The following is a 12921-nucleotide window of genomic DNA, read 5'->3' on the forward strand; positions in this document are numbered from 1 at the left end:
ATTGCAAGTGGATAGGTTCTGTCTGAGGAAAATGCAGTATGGGGTCGCAGAGCATGGGGCATTTAAAATGTGCCAGTAAGCAAAGGTTTTGAGTAAATTTGAGAATTCTTGTGAGTGACTATTGAGGATATTAGCAGGGTAATTGAAATCTGAAAAACAGAAAGGAGCCTCATGACAAGAATATGAGTGAAATGCTTTCTAAAGGAACTGAGTGTGTAATGATTGCGCGGATGGAGGTAATGTTCCAAAAGAATTAGTAATAAAAATAACGTAACACTACCACCATCAATATGTTTCCATTTAACATCTGAAGCTCCCAGAAGTACTTGTCAAAAACCGGAAGGGTAGCACCTCCAGCAATCACCTCTCCTTGGAGAAAAGGTTGAAAATGAATGTACAGAGTGGATGAAATAATAGGATATTGGATGTAATAGTTCAGAAAGAAGCGACTGAAGATAGTTAAGACAGGAACTGTAAGTTAGTGATGAAAAGGTGAAAACCCTCCTGAAAGGTTGTTAAGACTTATGGGTCTGCCATCAAGGAAATGTTGGGAATCAGAATGGAGAAAATGTATGAAAAATGGTCTGGGGTTAAAGAAACAGAAGCTGAGCGAGTTTATGAAAAATGAGTGAAATTAGCAGGGCGCGCGCGTTTATGCTTAAGAGGAAATAAGTATAATGTGTGCTGGGATAAGGAAATAAAAGGGTTAGGCAAGGAAAAACAGATTATTTGAGGTGCAAATGCAAGGCACTGGTCAAAAGGAACATGGGAGAGGAATATTAGATTTGTGATTAAAATTCGGGAGAAGGGCGCAAGGACTTCAGGGAGAGAAAGTCGTTTTATAAGGGGTTAAATGCGGGGGGACAGGCAAATATGCAATGATTATAAAAATGCAAGGTGAAATGGAAGAAAATGCAGCCTTGAACAGATGGAGTGAGTGTTTTGAAGATTTTTTGAATGTGGAGGTGAGGACTGACAAAACTTAATGATGCAACAGTGGAAGGGGTTTTTGTAAGTTTGAAAATGTTCCTGATACGAAGAGAGGTTGAATGAATAGACACCAGGATTTCATAGGGATTACAAGTGAATCTCTGTGGTATGGTGGTGAAAGTGTTTTTGAGTGGTTGATAAAGGTGTGCAAAATATTTCTGGAAGGGAATTGGTCTGAAGAAGTGGGCGAAAAGAATCATTATGCTTTTGTAAGGCTAAAGGTTGCAACCTTTAGCCTACTATAAAAAATTATACGGGCATAACATTACTTAATATACTAGGGAAGGAGGAATAGTCGGATTTTGACTGACAAAGAGGACTGACAGAGGAAGAGCTATGTCTGTTTAAACAAGGAAGAGGGATTGTTCGTATGAAACCAGGTAGGTAGGGCAAGAATGAAAACGGTAGATTCATAGAATTATTTGGGAGTAAATATACTGGAAGATGTAGGATAAGGGGAGAGGTGAGTGACATAATGAATGAAGCAAGGAAGGTAGTAAAATGTGTGCAAAAGAATGGGAGGCAGCTTGGAATGACTATGGATAAAATAGTAGCAATTTATAAAGGGAGTTTTGAGCCAGCTTTCCTTTGTGGATGATAAGAAAAATGGCAGAATCCGTAGACACGAATTGTTTGCTTGTATATGTGGCAAAAGAAGAATGGGAAGGATGAGAAAGGCAAGTTGCCTAGGAGTGGTTAAAAGGTCAGCGTTCGTGAAGGAATAGCTCAGTGGTTTTTTTTTTAAAGAAAGAATAGAGGATGTTAGGTCGTGGAAAAGCGTACAATTCGGAAATACTGGGAGGCAGAAGCAGAACACCCAGATAAGCTGGGTAGAATTTGTGCAAGCGGTTCTTGAAAAGGAGGGCCATGACTCTCAGGAATCATGAGAGGGTACGCAAGACAGAGGTAAATGATGTGCTTGACGAACTGCTGTTAAGGCTACTGTATAAGTATATGATGCAGTTAGTGTTGTGAAAGTTTTCTGTATTGGGGGTTCTTCCACAGTTTAGCAGATAAAGAGTGTGACAATGATCGTCGATCTGCCTAATATTGAAAATAATTACATTTCATAGGCGTGTGTGTACATACATACACATATATATATATTATGTGTGTGTATGTATGTATGTGCGCACACACACGCTTATAATTGTAATTTTGTCCCAAAATCAAGTAATTTCTCTCAGCGCTAAGAGCTGGGAGTCCCTGAGATAGACAGAATATATACATATATATATACTATATATATATATATATATATATATATATATATATATATATATATATATATATATATATATATATATATATATATATATATATATATATATATATATATATATATATATATATGTATATATATATATATATATATATATATATATATATATATATATATATATATATATATACATCCATATAAATCTAGGGTTTACTTTTTTCCCATAGAAATCTAGGGTTTACTTTTCGTAACAAGCCTTCGGCTACTAGATTGAATCTGAGGACGGGAACCATGAAATCTATTTTTTTTCCAGCAATATTTCATCTTTGTTGTAAGGTATTAGCTCTGATAGGGGCCAGTTATTGTTGTTTAATAGACAAAATTCTCTCTGTAAGCATTACTTTGGCAATTTATACTCTGATTCGGTAGTATTACATCATGGTGAACATTTCCGTAAATTAGGAAACAATTTTTTGGGCGAGGTAAATATACGCCGTCGGAATAAACCCAATGAAATTTTTCTGTAAGTGATCTGCGGACATTGGGAATTTTGTTCTCGTTTTTCATCTTTTTGTGAATTTTCACGACAAATTTTACGTGGGGAAGACCAATTCTGCTATTCCGACCTGCATACCTCTCTCTCTCTCTCTCTCTCTCTCTCTCTCTCTCTCTCTCTCTAAACTTTCTAAAATATTGAGCCTAAGTATCAAGGATTTGCTAGGAGGCTGAAACATAATTCAAAAGGATCCAGGACTTTCCTCTGATCTAAAGTCGCTTTGGTACCTTGAAGAAACAAGCATAGATAGAAAGAGGATTATAAACATATCGTTCCCCAGATAATAAATTCAACAGACTACGATACGGCTAATAAGCAAGTGATATAAGAAGAATATAAACATATCGATAACCGCAGCAGAACTCACCGAGTAACGATACGAACCCTCTGGAATACAACACTCAACCCCCACCCAGGTCCTCCCAGTCCTCCCACAACTAAAGAACTTTAGTTGAAGGGGTCTTGTGTTGCCCCCCCCTCCCCTCACTACCCATCCGATGCAGGAGGGACGGAATATCAGGCTAAAATTAAATGCAAACATAAATATACTTATCGCAACCCTGCGTTCATGTCTACGAAAATTATGCATTTGCCTACATTAAAATCAGTAACATGCCTAATAAAGATTTCGGGTGGATGGGGCGACGTCTTCCTGGCAAATGATAAGGCGGTCGAACTCAAAACCCAACTGAGACTTTGTGAGTTATATTAGCTGGTTGGGAGGAATACTAAAGAGGCTTGATTTGTAAAGCCATAACTGTGTTCTTCTTCTTATCCTTTCTTTCTGGCGACGGGTTATACGGAAGTTTTCTGTTAGCTGCTTCAGCCAGGAAGACTGAAGAGAACAGCTAGGAGACAAAGGACATGTATCGAGTCCGAACTTAGATATAGTGGGAAATGTTCTAAGCAGAACACTGGAAATTCCTCAATAGTGTGTGTGCGTCCGAGAGAGAGAGAGAGAGAGAGAGAAGAGAGAGAGAGAGAGAGAGAGAGAGAGAGAGAGAAACTCTCATGCAATAAAACAATACTTCTTTCACTGTGAGGCCGATTTGTTTATTGAAATGACAAGATGGACATGGCAGAAGTTCAAGTCGTCTGCGTTGATGCTTTGTACATCTTGGTTGCAGAAATAGGCTTCATGGGCATCTTGTGACTGGGGAAAATGAAAGTTGTCATAGTCAATAAATGTTGCGAAGAATACATTTTTTACGGCAGGGGCTTGGAACTCACACTGGAGAAAATACGGTACAACATAAAGCGGGTAAGATCATTTTGGTATGGTTTACTTTCCCGTTTACTAAACGGTCCAAAAATAACATCTGTTTCCTCGGTGAGGGATAACTCAGATTGTAGGATATTTAGTGTTACTGGGCACTGCAATCTGCCTGCTCAGTTTGGCCTTGGCATAAGTCATTTTCGAACGTTAGATAAATATTCATCAATTCTGATAACATCGTCACAGCATGAGTCTAGGTCCTTGAAGTGAACTCAGGGGTCATCCTGCAGTATAACTGATAGAGTTCATATAGTATCCGGTGTTATGCAAGGCAAATGGATTTCTTCCTAATTTGGTAATCTACCTGCAAAACTGTGGAGGTTTCCCACACACTCGGTTTTGACCATTAAGGTGGATTTTCCTCAAATGCGTTGGGTTTGTTAATGCACCTGCACTTGTGTTGTGGGGTGATTTTGTTTTTTTATTGTTAGTACTTAATTTTGCAACTGAAGTCTCGACAGCCTTGGAAGAACTGGCCATTGACTGACAAGCTATCCTCTTTAGTTATCCGGGAAATACTCACACAACTAACTCGATTCGTTTGTGGTGTTGCATGCAATGGGTACAGTTTCTTCCTTTAAGGTAAGACTTTCCATCGAATAAATATTTTCTGTTTCAGAAATATCGTAGGCTATGCTTTCTAATATGTACCCCATATAAATAACTTACAGAAAAAAATAACAGTGAAAGAATTTGTTTTCCCACTAGCTATTTCATCTACGATCAACGCTAAAGGTATTGATTTGCCTAAAGATTTTGTTAATATGGGCAGGCTTTTCATGGAATGGCAGAGATCTTCTGAGTCGTCTCACTGCTAAACAAATAAAAGCTGATACGTGTGCGGCAATTCATAAGCAAACATGAATTTTCTGAAATAATGACATATGACTGACCTTTCGTTAATGAAATGAAGGATTAACAGTCTCTCGCCACATCGAATGCAAAATTGTGAGTTTTTTTTACCTAAGTTTTGTTAACATCTATATCGTCTTACATTTGAAAACTTATGGTTGTAGAATGGTACGTACTTATATAATTTTGCCAACGTTATTTAGCAGAATTGTAAATCGAGAAAACATTTTTTTTTTAAACAGGCATTATTTGCTATTACTGAATCGCCCTAGATTTCTCTCTTAATAAGGATACTGCACCAGCCCCATATTAAATAAATGATGGTAAATTTTTGTATTAAATATAAATTATTCACCTTAATTCACTCTTTCGTTTGTAGAGGGATATATCAGTTTACCGTGTGTTTTCCAAGCATTTTCAGTCTTTTACCCTGCGTGATGGTTTATGCAACGCTTCATACAACTCTAAAGGTTACACTGGGGTCGTCGAACAGAAAACTTTCCTAATGGATTTTTTTTTCGCAATACTAAATAAAATTCTATAGATACCAAATGAGACCAAATAAATTATCTGCATTACGAGAGAGAGAGAGAGAGAGAGAGAGAGAGAGAGAGAGAGAGAGAGAGAGAGAGAGAGAGAGAATAAATCTTACCGAGAAATGAAATCCAATTGACTGCAGTTATTTTTCAGATAGCAAAATGAATATAACATTGCCATAACTCTCAAGGCAAACCTCTTGCAATCCTTCCACGATTACCTAACACGGGAAAACCATAATAAGCCAAAATACAAAAAAAAAAAAAAAAAAAAACAGAATAAATAAGATCTCGAATATACAATGAATTCCAGAGATGCAGCAAATAAAAATGTAATTAAGAGCATTGCACTAACTAACACATTGTGGGGCCATGTAATTGCAGCGTCCATCGGTTGGCATCTCGCGAGGCAGCTAATGAAATCTTATCCAAAGCTACAGGTAATCTTGTTGGCCATCAGGACCAATTATCTCCCCACACAATCTCCATCTCCAGCATCTCCAACTCCAGCATCCAATTTTCAGCCTTCTTTTCCACCCTATACCACCTGATGGGACGTTAAATATTCATCTGAAACTATTACTCATTTTCAGCTCTCTTCGCTCTTGAAGCCTGCTCTTCCTCGAGGCCTTCAATATTAGACCACCCCCGGCTCTCGCGAGAGAGAGAGAGAGAGAGAGAGAGAGAGAGAGAGAGAGAGAGAGAGAGAGAGAGAGAGAGAGAGAGAGAGAGGGAAAAAGCCGTCCAGGACGCCCCTAAAGGCTACAGCAGGTGCCCTCCACAAACCCCCTTGGACCGGCCTCCGCTCGTGACCTGAGTTCAGGGCGTAAGACAGGTAGTGGGGGATGTGTGTGTTAGGCAGACCACCTGGACCCGATGATCAGGTACTTATCAGGTACTTCGCCCCCCTCTCGTTGTTAGCGCAGAAGGGGACCCGTGATTGGGATTCTAATGCTGTCGATACATGAAGAAGTCTCAGCCCTTCCCCAGGTGTCATTTTATTGGGTTCCAACGACGTCACAACTTGGCTGGCGGTCGACCGGTCCTGATCGTTTGGTGGTCTTTAGTGATCAATAGTGCTTCACCAATGTTCATTATTATTCGATTTGAACTGCCAGATCCCTTTCATGGCGACCCCAGTTGACTCTTTAAACTTAAAATAAGCTATCAAGACATAATTTTCAACACAAATGAACAGTAATTTTTGCTTAGACATAATTGCTAGAGGTTACATTTCGGTGAGGTGGAGCTTTATTCTGCTGTTTAGTACAGAGAAAAGTTCCCACAAGAGGATTTCATTTTGGATCAGTTATTCTTTCTTCTGTAGTGAGGGGTGACTGAATTTGTATCATTGTCAAGTATAAATCTTATAAATCGTTTGTTTAGGCTGGCAAGTAAATGTTATACTAAATAGTGAATTCTGGATTCAGTGTGTCCTTTCTGTCACCACTGAGTAACAAATGTACGGCATCTGCATGAAAATCTCCAACGTAACTTGTGTAGATACTAAACAGGAAACTGTATCAGTTACTTTGGCAAAAGATTTAATAGGATTTTCAAAGCGATTATTTTTGTTTTCTTTCCGGGTGCTATGAAGAATTTGTTCTCTCGTCGTTTTTACTCACTTGTTAATGAGCAGAGATGCCTGTAATTCAAACCTGGTAAAACCTTGTCCATAGGGAAAAATGATCCGTTTCCCTTTTGTTGGTGGTCTTAAAACAATTTCCTTGGGAGCGACGACATGAATATCGGTAGAGGAATTTTTAAGTGGATCAAAAATTTTTTGAAAGATGCAAAATATTACCCTGCACTCAAGATTACTTTTAAGCCCATGAAAAAATGCTAAATTTTATAAGACTATTTTTTAATTTTTCACATGTGTAAAATAAAAGAAAAAAAAAACATAAATGCGTTTTACGACGTAGTGTTACAAAATAACGAGTTTTTAGTATAGCGAGTTTTCCTAGTACAGCCACTAGGTGAAATGGACTTGAGGCATTCTCCAGTCTATAACGGCAGAGTAAATACAGTTTAGTATCAGAGCAAAACAACTGAACAAACCCACATGCTATTTTTCTGTATCTAAACGAGGAATGAATCGTTTGCTAACAGGACTTCAGCCTATTAGTTCAGTTTTATTTGACTGAGGTTACTATCCCAACCATTTGCACTCATAATATCTAGCTCATGCTGTAGTTTCTAAACATTAAATGGTTAAGATCTGGACTGCTATTGCAATGCTTGCCTGTATAATAAAATCAAGTAAATAATTTTTTTTTTTTGCAATACATCAAAGAAAAAACTAACTTGAAATGTTTTTTCGCCTATTTCAAAGAGACACTGGATTCAGTTAGGTTTTCAGAGAGAGAGAGAGAGAGAGAGAGAGAGAGAGAGAGAGAGAGAAAGGGGGCGGGGATGACTATCCACGCTGTAGAGATACGGAGTCAATTATTTCATATTATTCTAGTTAATTTTAATAATTGTTCTAAATATTCTTTATTTACAAAAAATAGAAGTGTCAGTACTGGAAGGAAACAAAAGTTGCGTAATTTCAGACGAAACCAAGCCACATGTGCTCGAGCGGCTTCCCTCTCTTGAAACTGTAACATTTCAACATAAAGGAAACACACACACACACACATTTCGCTCCTTTGATACTTATTATCACAAAATTAGGTTCCTGCTATTACTACTGTTACAGAACTACAATATTAATATCTGTGAACTACAATATTAATATCTGTGATGAAGATATATTATCCCATAGTTTATACTTTATAGAATATATATATGTGTAGAAATTATAAGATTTGTAAACACCGTAAGCTACAAGAATATATGTCTGTCTGTCACATACATACATGCATACATACATACATACATACATACATACATACATACATACATATTTATATATATACTATGAAATCTGCAGTAACTATAGGATTATACATTTTCATCACTGATAATAATATTGTAATTCTTTAACTTAGGTACGTAAACTCACACACACACATATGTGTATATATATGCATATACTGTATATATGTGTGTGTGTTTGTGTACTTAAGTTAGCTATTAGAGCAATACTTGTTATATCCAAGAGTACAGAGATCTCTATTCTACATACCAAACATCCCTGGAGACACTATGCGCCTTTCTATTCACTCTCCTGTTCAATTTTACAACGCATTCCTCGTATCCATTATACCTTGGGAATAACTTGCACCCAAGGGTAATTATAATTGGATTCCTCTTGGGTGTAAGTTAATTCCAGTGTATATTAAACTCTATATTCAACAATATTTGTTGTTTGATGTTTGTGAATAGAAAAAAGTCACACGTGCATATGACAAATTCATGTTCATCGTTAGTCTGAGTTTCTCAACTTTCACTTTCATGTTCTCTGGGTAGTTCATTCATTTCAACAGATTTTAACAGCAATAATAATAATAATAATAATAATAATAATAATAATAATAATAATAATAATAATAATAATAATAATAATAATAATAATATCACCACAGAAATATCGTACGTCAGACTGAAAGCCCAAATATCCCTGAAAACAATATAAAACATTCGTCGAAAAACCGATTTTGATCACACTGGAGAAAAAAACACTGACCCAAGAGAGACGCCAAGTAACGTCTGCGTTCATTATTGTCTTGTTTATAATTGGTGTTTATTGCTGACTTGTTTATAGTCTGTGTTTATTGCTGACTTGTTTAAAGTCTGTGTTTATTGCTGACTTGTTTATAATCTACATTTCCGCTGACGCCAATAGAATCGTGAAATCTTCATAAGAGACGAAATTGTGATTAAATTATTGCTAAATGTTGAGATAAAGTTGAGAGGTCGGTTTATCGTGAAGACCAGAAGACCAAATTAAAGGCAGAGTGCGTGAGAAAAGAGAAAACGACCAAGCTCGAGTCCGAATAGAGGAAGAGGAGATTGTGAATTAGATTTCACTCGAATGAAGAAACTGTGAGCAAATGAAAGAGAGGAAGGAAGGATGCAGCACGTGAAGAAGATTCAAAAGGTAAAAGGCTGGACTGACTGACTGATTGGCAGGTGGTTTGTACAAATGGGGAGAAACGAAAGAAAAATGAGAGAGAGAGAGAGAGAGAGAGAGAGAGAGAGAGAGAGAGAGAGAGAGAGAGAGAGAGAGAGAGAGAGAGAGAGAGAGAAGGTTAGCAAGTAGATGAATTAAGTAGTATAGAAAAAGGAACGTAAGAAGATAATATGGAAACCCCACTCACTCATGCATATATAAATACAACTACACTTAGATGCAAACACCTGTATCCACACACACACATATGTATAAATAATGTACATACATACATACATACATATATATATATATATATATATATATATATATATATATATATATATATATATATATATATATATATATATATATATATATATATATATATATATATATATATATATATATATATATATATATATATATGTGTGTGTGTGTGTGTGTGTGTATGTGTGTGTATACACACACAAACACACACACACACACACATATATATATATATATATATATATATATATATATATATATATATATATATATATATATATATATATATATGTGTGTGTGTGTGTGTATATATATGGGATCAAGCATATGGGCTTTCTTCATTCCTTTACTTAAATCTTCAGCTGAAACATCATTTCTAGACTTCCTGAGAAGCCGGAAGCCTGGTGCATACTCTCTGAACAGGAATAGCACGCATGGTATTATATATACATACATACAAAATATATATAATATATATATATATATATATATATATATATATATATATATATATATATATATATATATATATATATATATTTATTGTGTGTGTGTGTGTATATATATATATATATGCACACACATATATATATATATATATACACACATATATATATGTATGTATGTATGTATATATATATATATATATATATATATATATATATATATATATATATATATATATATATATACATACACATATATACATATATATGTGTGTGAGTGTGTGTGTATGTACATGTGTATATAAGTATGCATGTATGTATATATATAAAAATCTCAGACTGAACCTTAAATTAATTCTATTTTGATGAAACAAGAAAATAGATGGTATATGGAGTGTGGAATGGCTGAACGTCGCTGATGAAAATTGTGAAAAGAAACCAGTTTAATTGTTGAGAAGAGCAGAGAGCTGATAACAGTGTGAATCAGAGTAATGTTATAAGGGAGTTGGAAATATAAATGTTAAAGTGTAAGTGCAATGCAGCAAGGGCACTCTTCATCATTGTGGTTTTGGTACCATGAAAACATATTTTTCTTGTCTTAACATAATCTTATATTCGTTTAGATTCGCGTTTTTAGTTTTCTGTAAAAGGAAATTATTGTGCCGAATTTGTCTGTTTGTCCGCACTTTTTCTGTCCTCACTTTTTCTGTTCGCCTCAGATCGTAGAAACTACTTAGGTTAGAGGGCTGCAAATTGGTGCGTTGATCATCCACCCTCCGATCATCAAACATACCATACTGCAGCCCTCTATCCCCAGTAGTTTTTATTTCATTTAAGGTTAAAGTTAGCCATAATCGTGCTTCTGGCACCGATATAGGATAGGCCACCACCGGGCCATGGTTTAAGTTTCATGGACCGTGGCTCATACAGCATTATATCGAGACCACCGAAAGATAGATCTATTTCGGTCCTTGATTATACGCTGTAGCGGCTGTACAGAAAACTCGATTGCGCCGAAGAAACTCCGGCGCATTTTTCTTCTTTTATATAAATGTCGGTTGTCTTTGCAGAAACGCATACTAATACCACCTGTATTGCTGATATCAATGCATGATATTGGAAAATAAACAAGATAGCATTGCTTTATAGTGAAAGTGCGAGATATCATTTGTTATAGCAGAGTAAATCCAAATCAAATGATTCTCATAAATCGTCAGACATTTTCGAACCCGTGGAAGAAGTATGCCAAGATCTCATATTCTAATTTGTAGAAAATGTACCAAATCGACTCAACATACAAAAAAAAAAATAAGCAATGAGCAAAAAGAGATATGCAAGATTTAACCAGTGGACCAAAGTTTAAATGAACCCATTCCCACTAACAGGAGGTGGTTCCAGGTAAAAGCAACATAACGGTCAACGTCACATTCATGCTTGAACTGTCGAGTTGTAGCTGAGCCCTTGTGCAGATATCTTCCGCAGAATTAGATGCTTCATACTCCTACACTAGAGCTTCATTAACACTGCGTCGCACCCCCATATTCACTTGCACCATTTACCTCCGCCTGGTACGCACTAACGCTCTTCCTAATTATTACGGGCCCTCCTCTCCAGCAACTCTTCTCCGCCATTTATCCAAACAGCTCTAGGTCTTCCACCCCTCCCCCCTCCTATTCCTATCAGTTTTCGATTACGTGTTCGTTTACCAACCTTTCGTCCCTCAGTCTTCCAACATGAGCAGACTACCTAAAATCTCTTAGTCACCCTTTCACTTACAATAACTTTTCTTACCACTTCTACTTATCTCCAGATTCTCACACTTTTCAGTTCTTGTTACACTACATATACTACAGTTCATCTCAAAAGCTCAACATTTTTAGTTTTCTGTAAAAGAAACTATAGAGGTGGCTTTGTCCGAACGTCCGCTCTATTTTGTCTGCACTTTTTCTGTCCGCCCTCAGATCTTAAAATCTACTGAAGCTAGAGGGCTGCAAACAGCTATGTTGATCATTCACCCTCCAATCATCAAACATATCAAATTGCAGCCCCCTAGCCTCAGTAGTTTTTATTTTATTTAATGTTAAACTTAACCATAATCGTACTTCTGGCAACGCTATAGGTACCAACAACACAGGCCACCACCGTACCGTGGATGAGTTTCATGGGCCGAGGCTAAGAATTTCATGAGCCGTGACTGAAAGTTTCATACAGTTTTATACGTTGTACAGAAAACTTGATTGCGCCGAAGAAACTTCGGATCATTTTTTACTTGTATTTTCTATTCACACTCAGGATCTGCATCTAAATACATACAGGGGAGGTGGCTCATCAATCACTCCATATAATCCAACATTGCTTCCACATACAATTTCTTCCATTTATTAAGCAAACATTCCATTTTACGACTACTCTTCTCCCAAATGCCTATGGGAATCAACCGATTTCCTTGTTAACATTCATTTCCCTAATTTCTGGTTCTATTTACTCCTGTAACCATACTCATGCTCATATTTACTTTTAATTAAATTTTTCTCTTCCACAAATCTTTAAAACCATATCCTCAGTTTCTGCGTTTTCTCTTCACTATCCCCAAATACAGCTTTGCAAATAGGTCTACTGTCTTTTCTCTTGACTTCTCACATAACTTTCATCTACCTCAAGTGTATGCCAAAGGCACAACACACACGCGTATAAGATATATTATGCACATATAGTA

The sequence above is a fragment of the Macrobrachium rosenbergii genome, chromosome 8, assembly GCF_040412425.1.
Source record: "Macrobrachium rosenbergii isolate ZJJX-2024 chromosome 8, ASM4041242v1, whole genome shotgun sequence".
NCBI lineage: Eukaryota > Metazoa > Arthropoda > Malacostraca > Decapoda > Palaemonidae > Macrobrachium > Macrobrachium rosenbergii.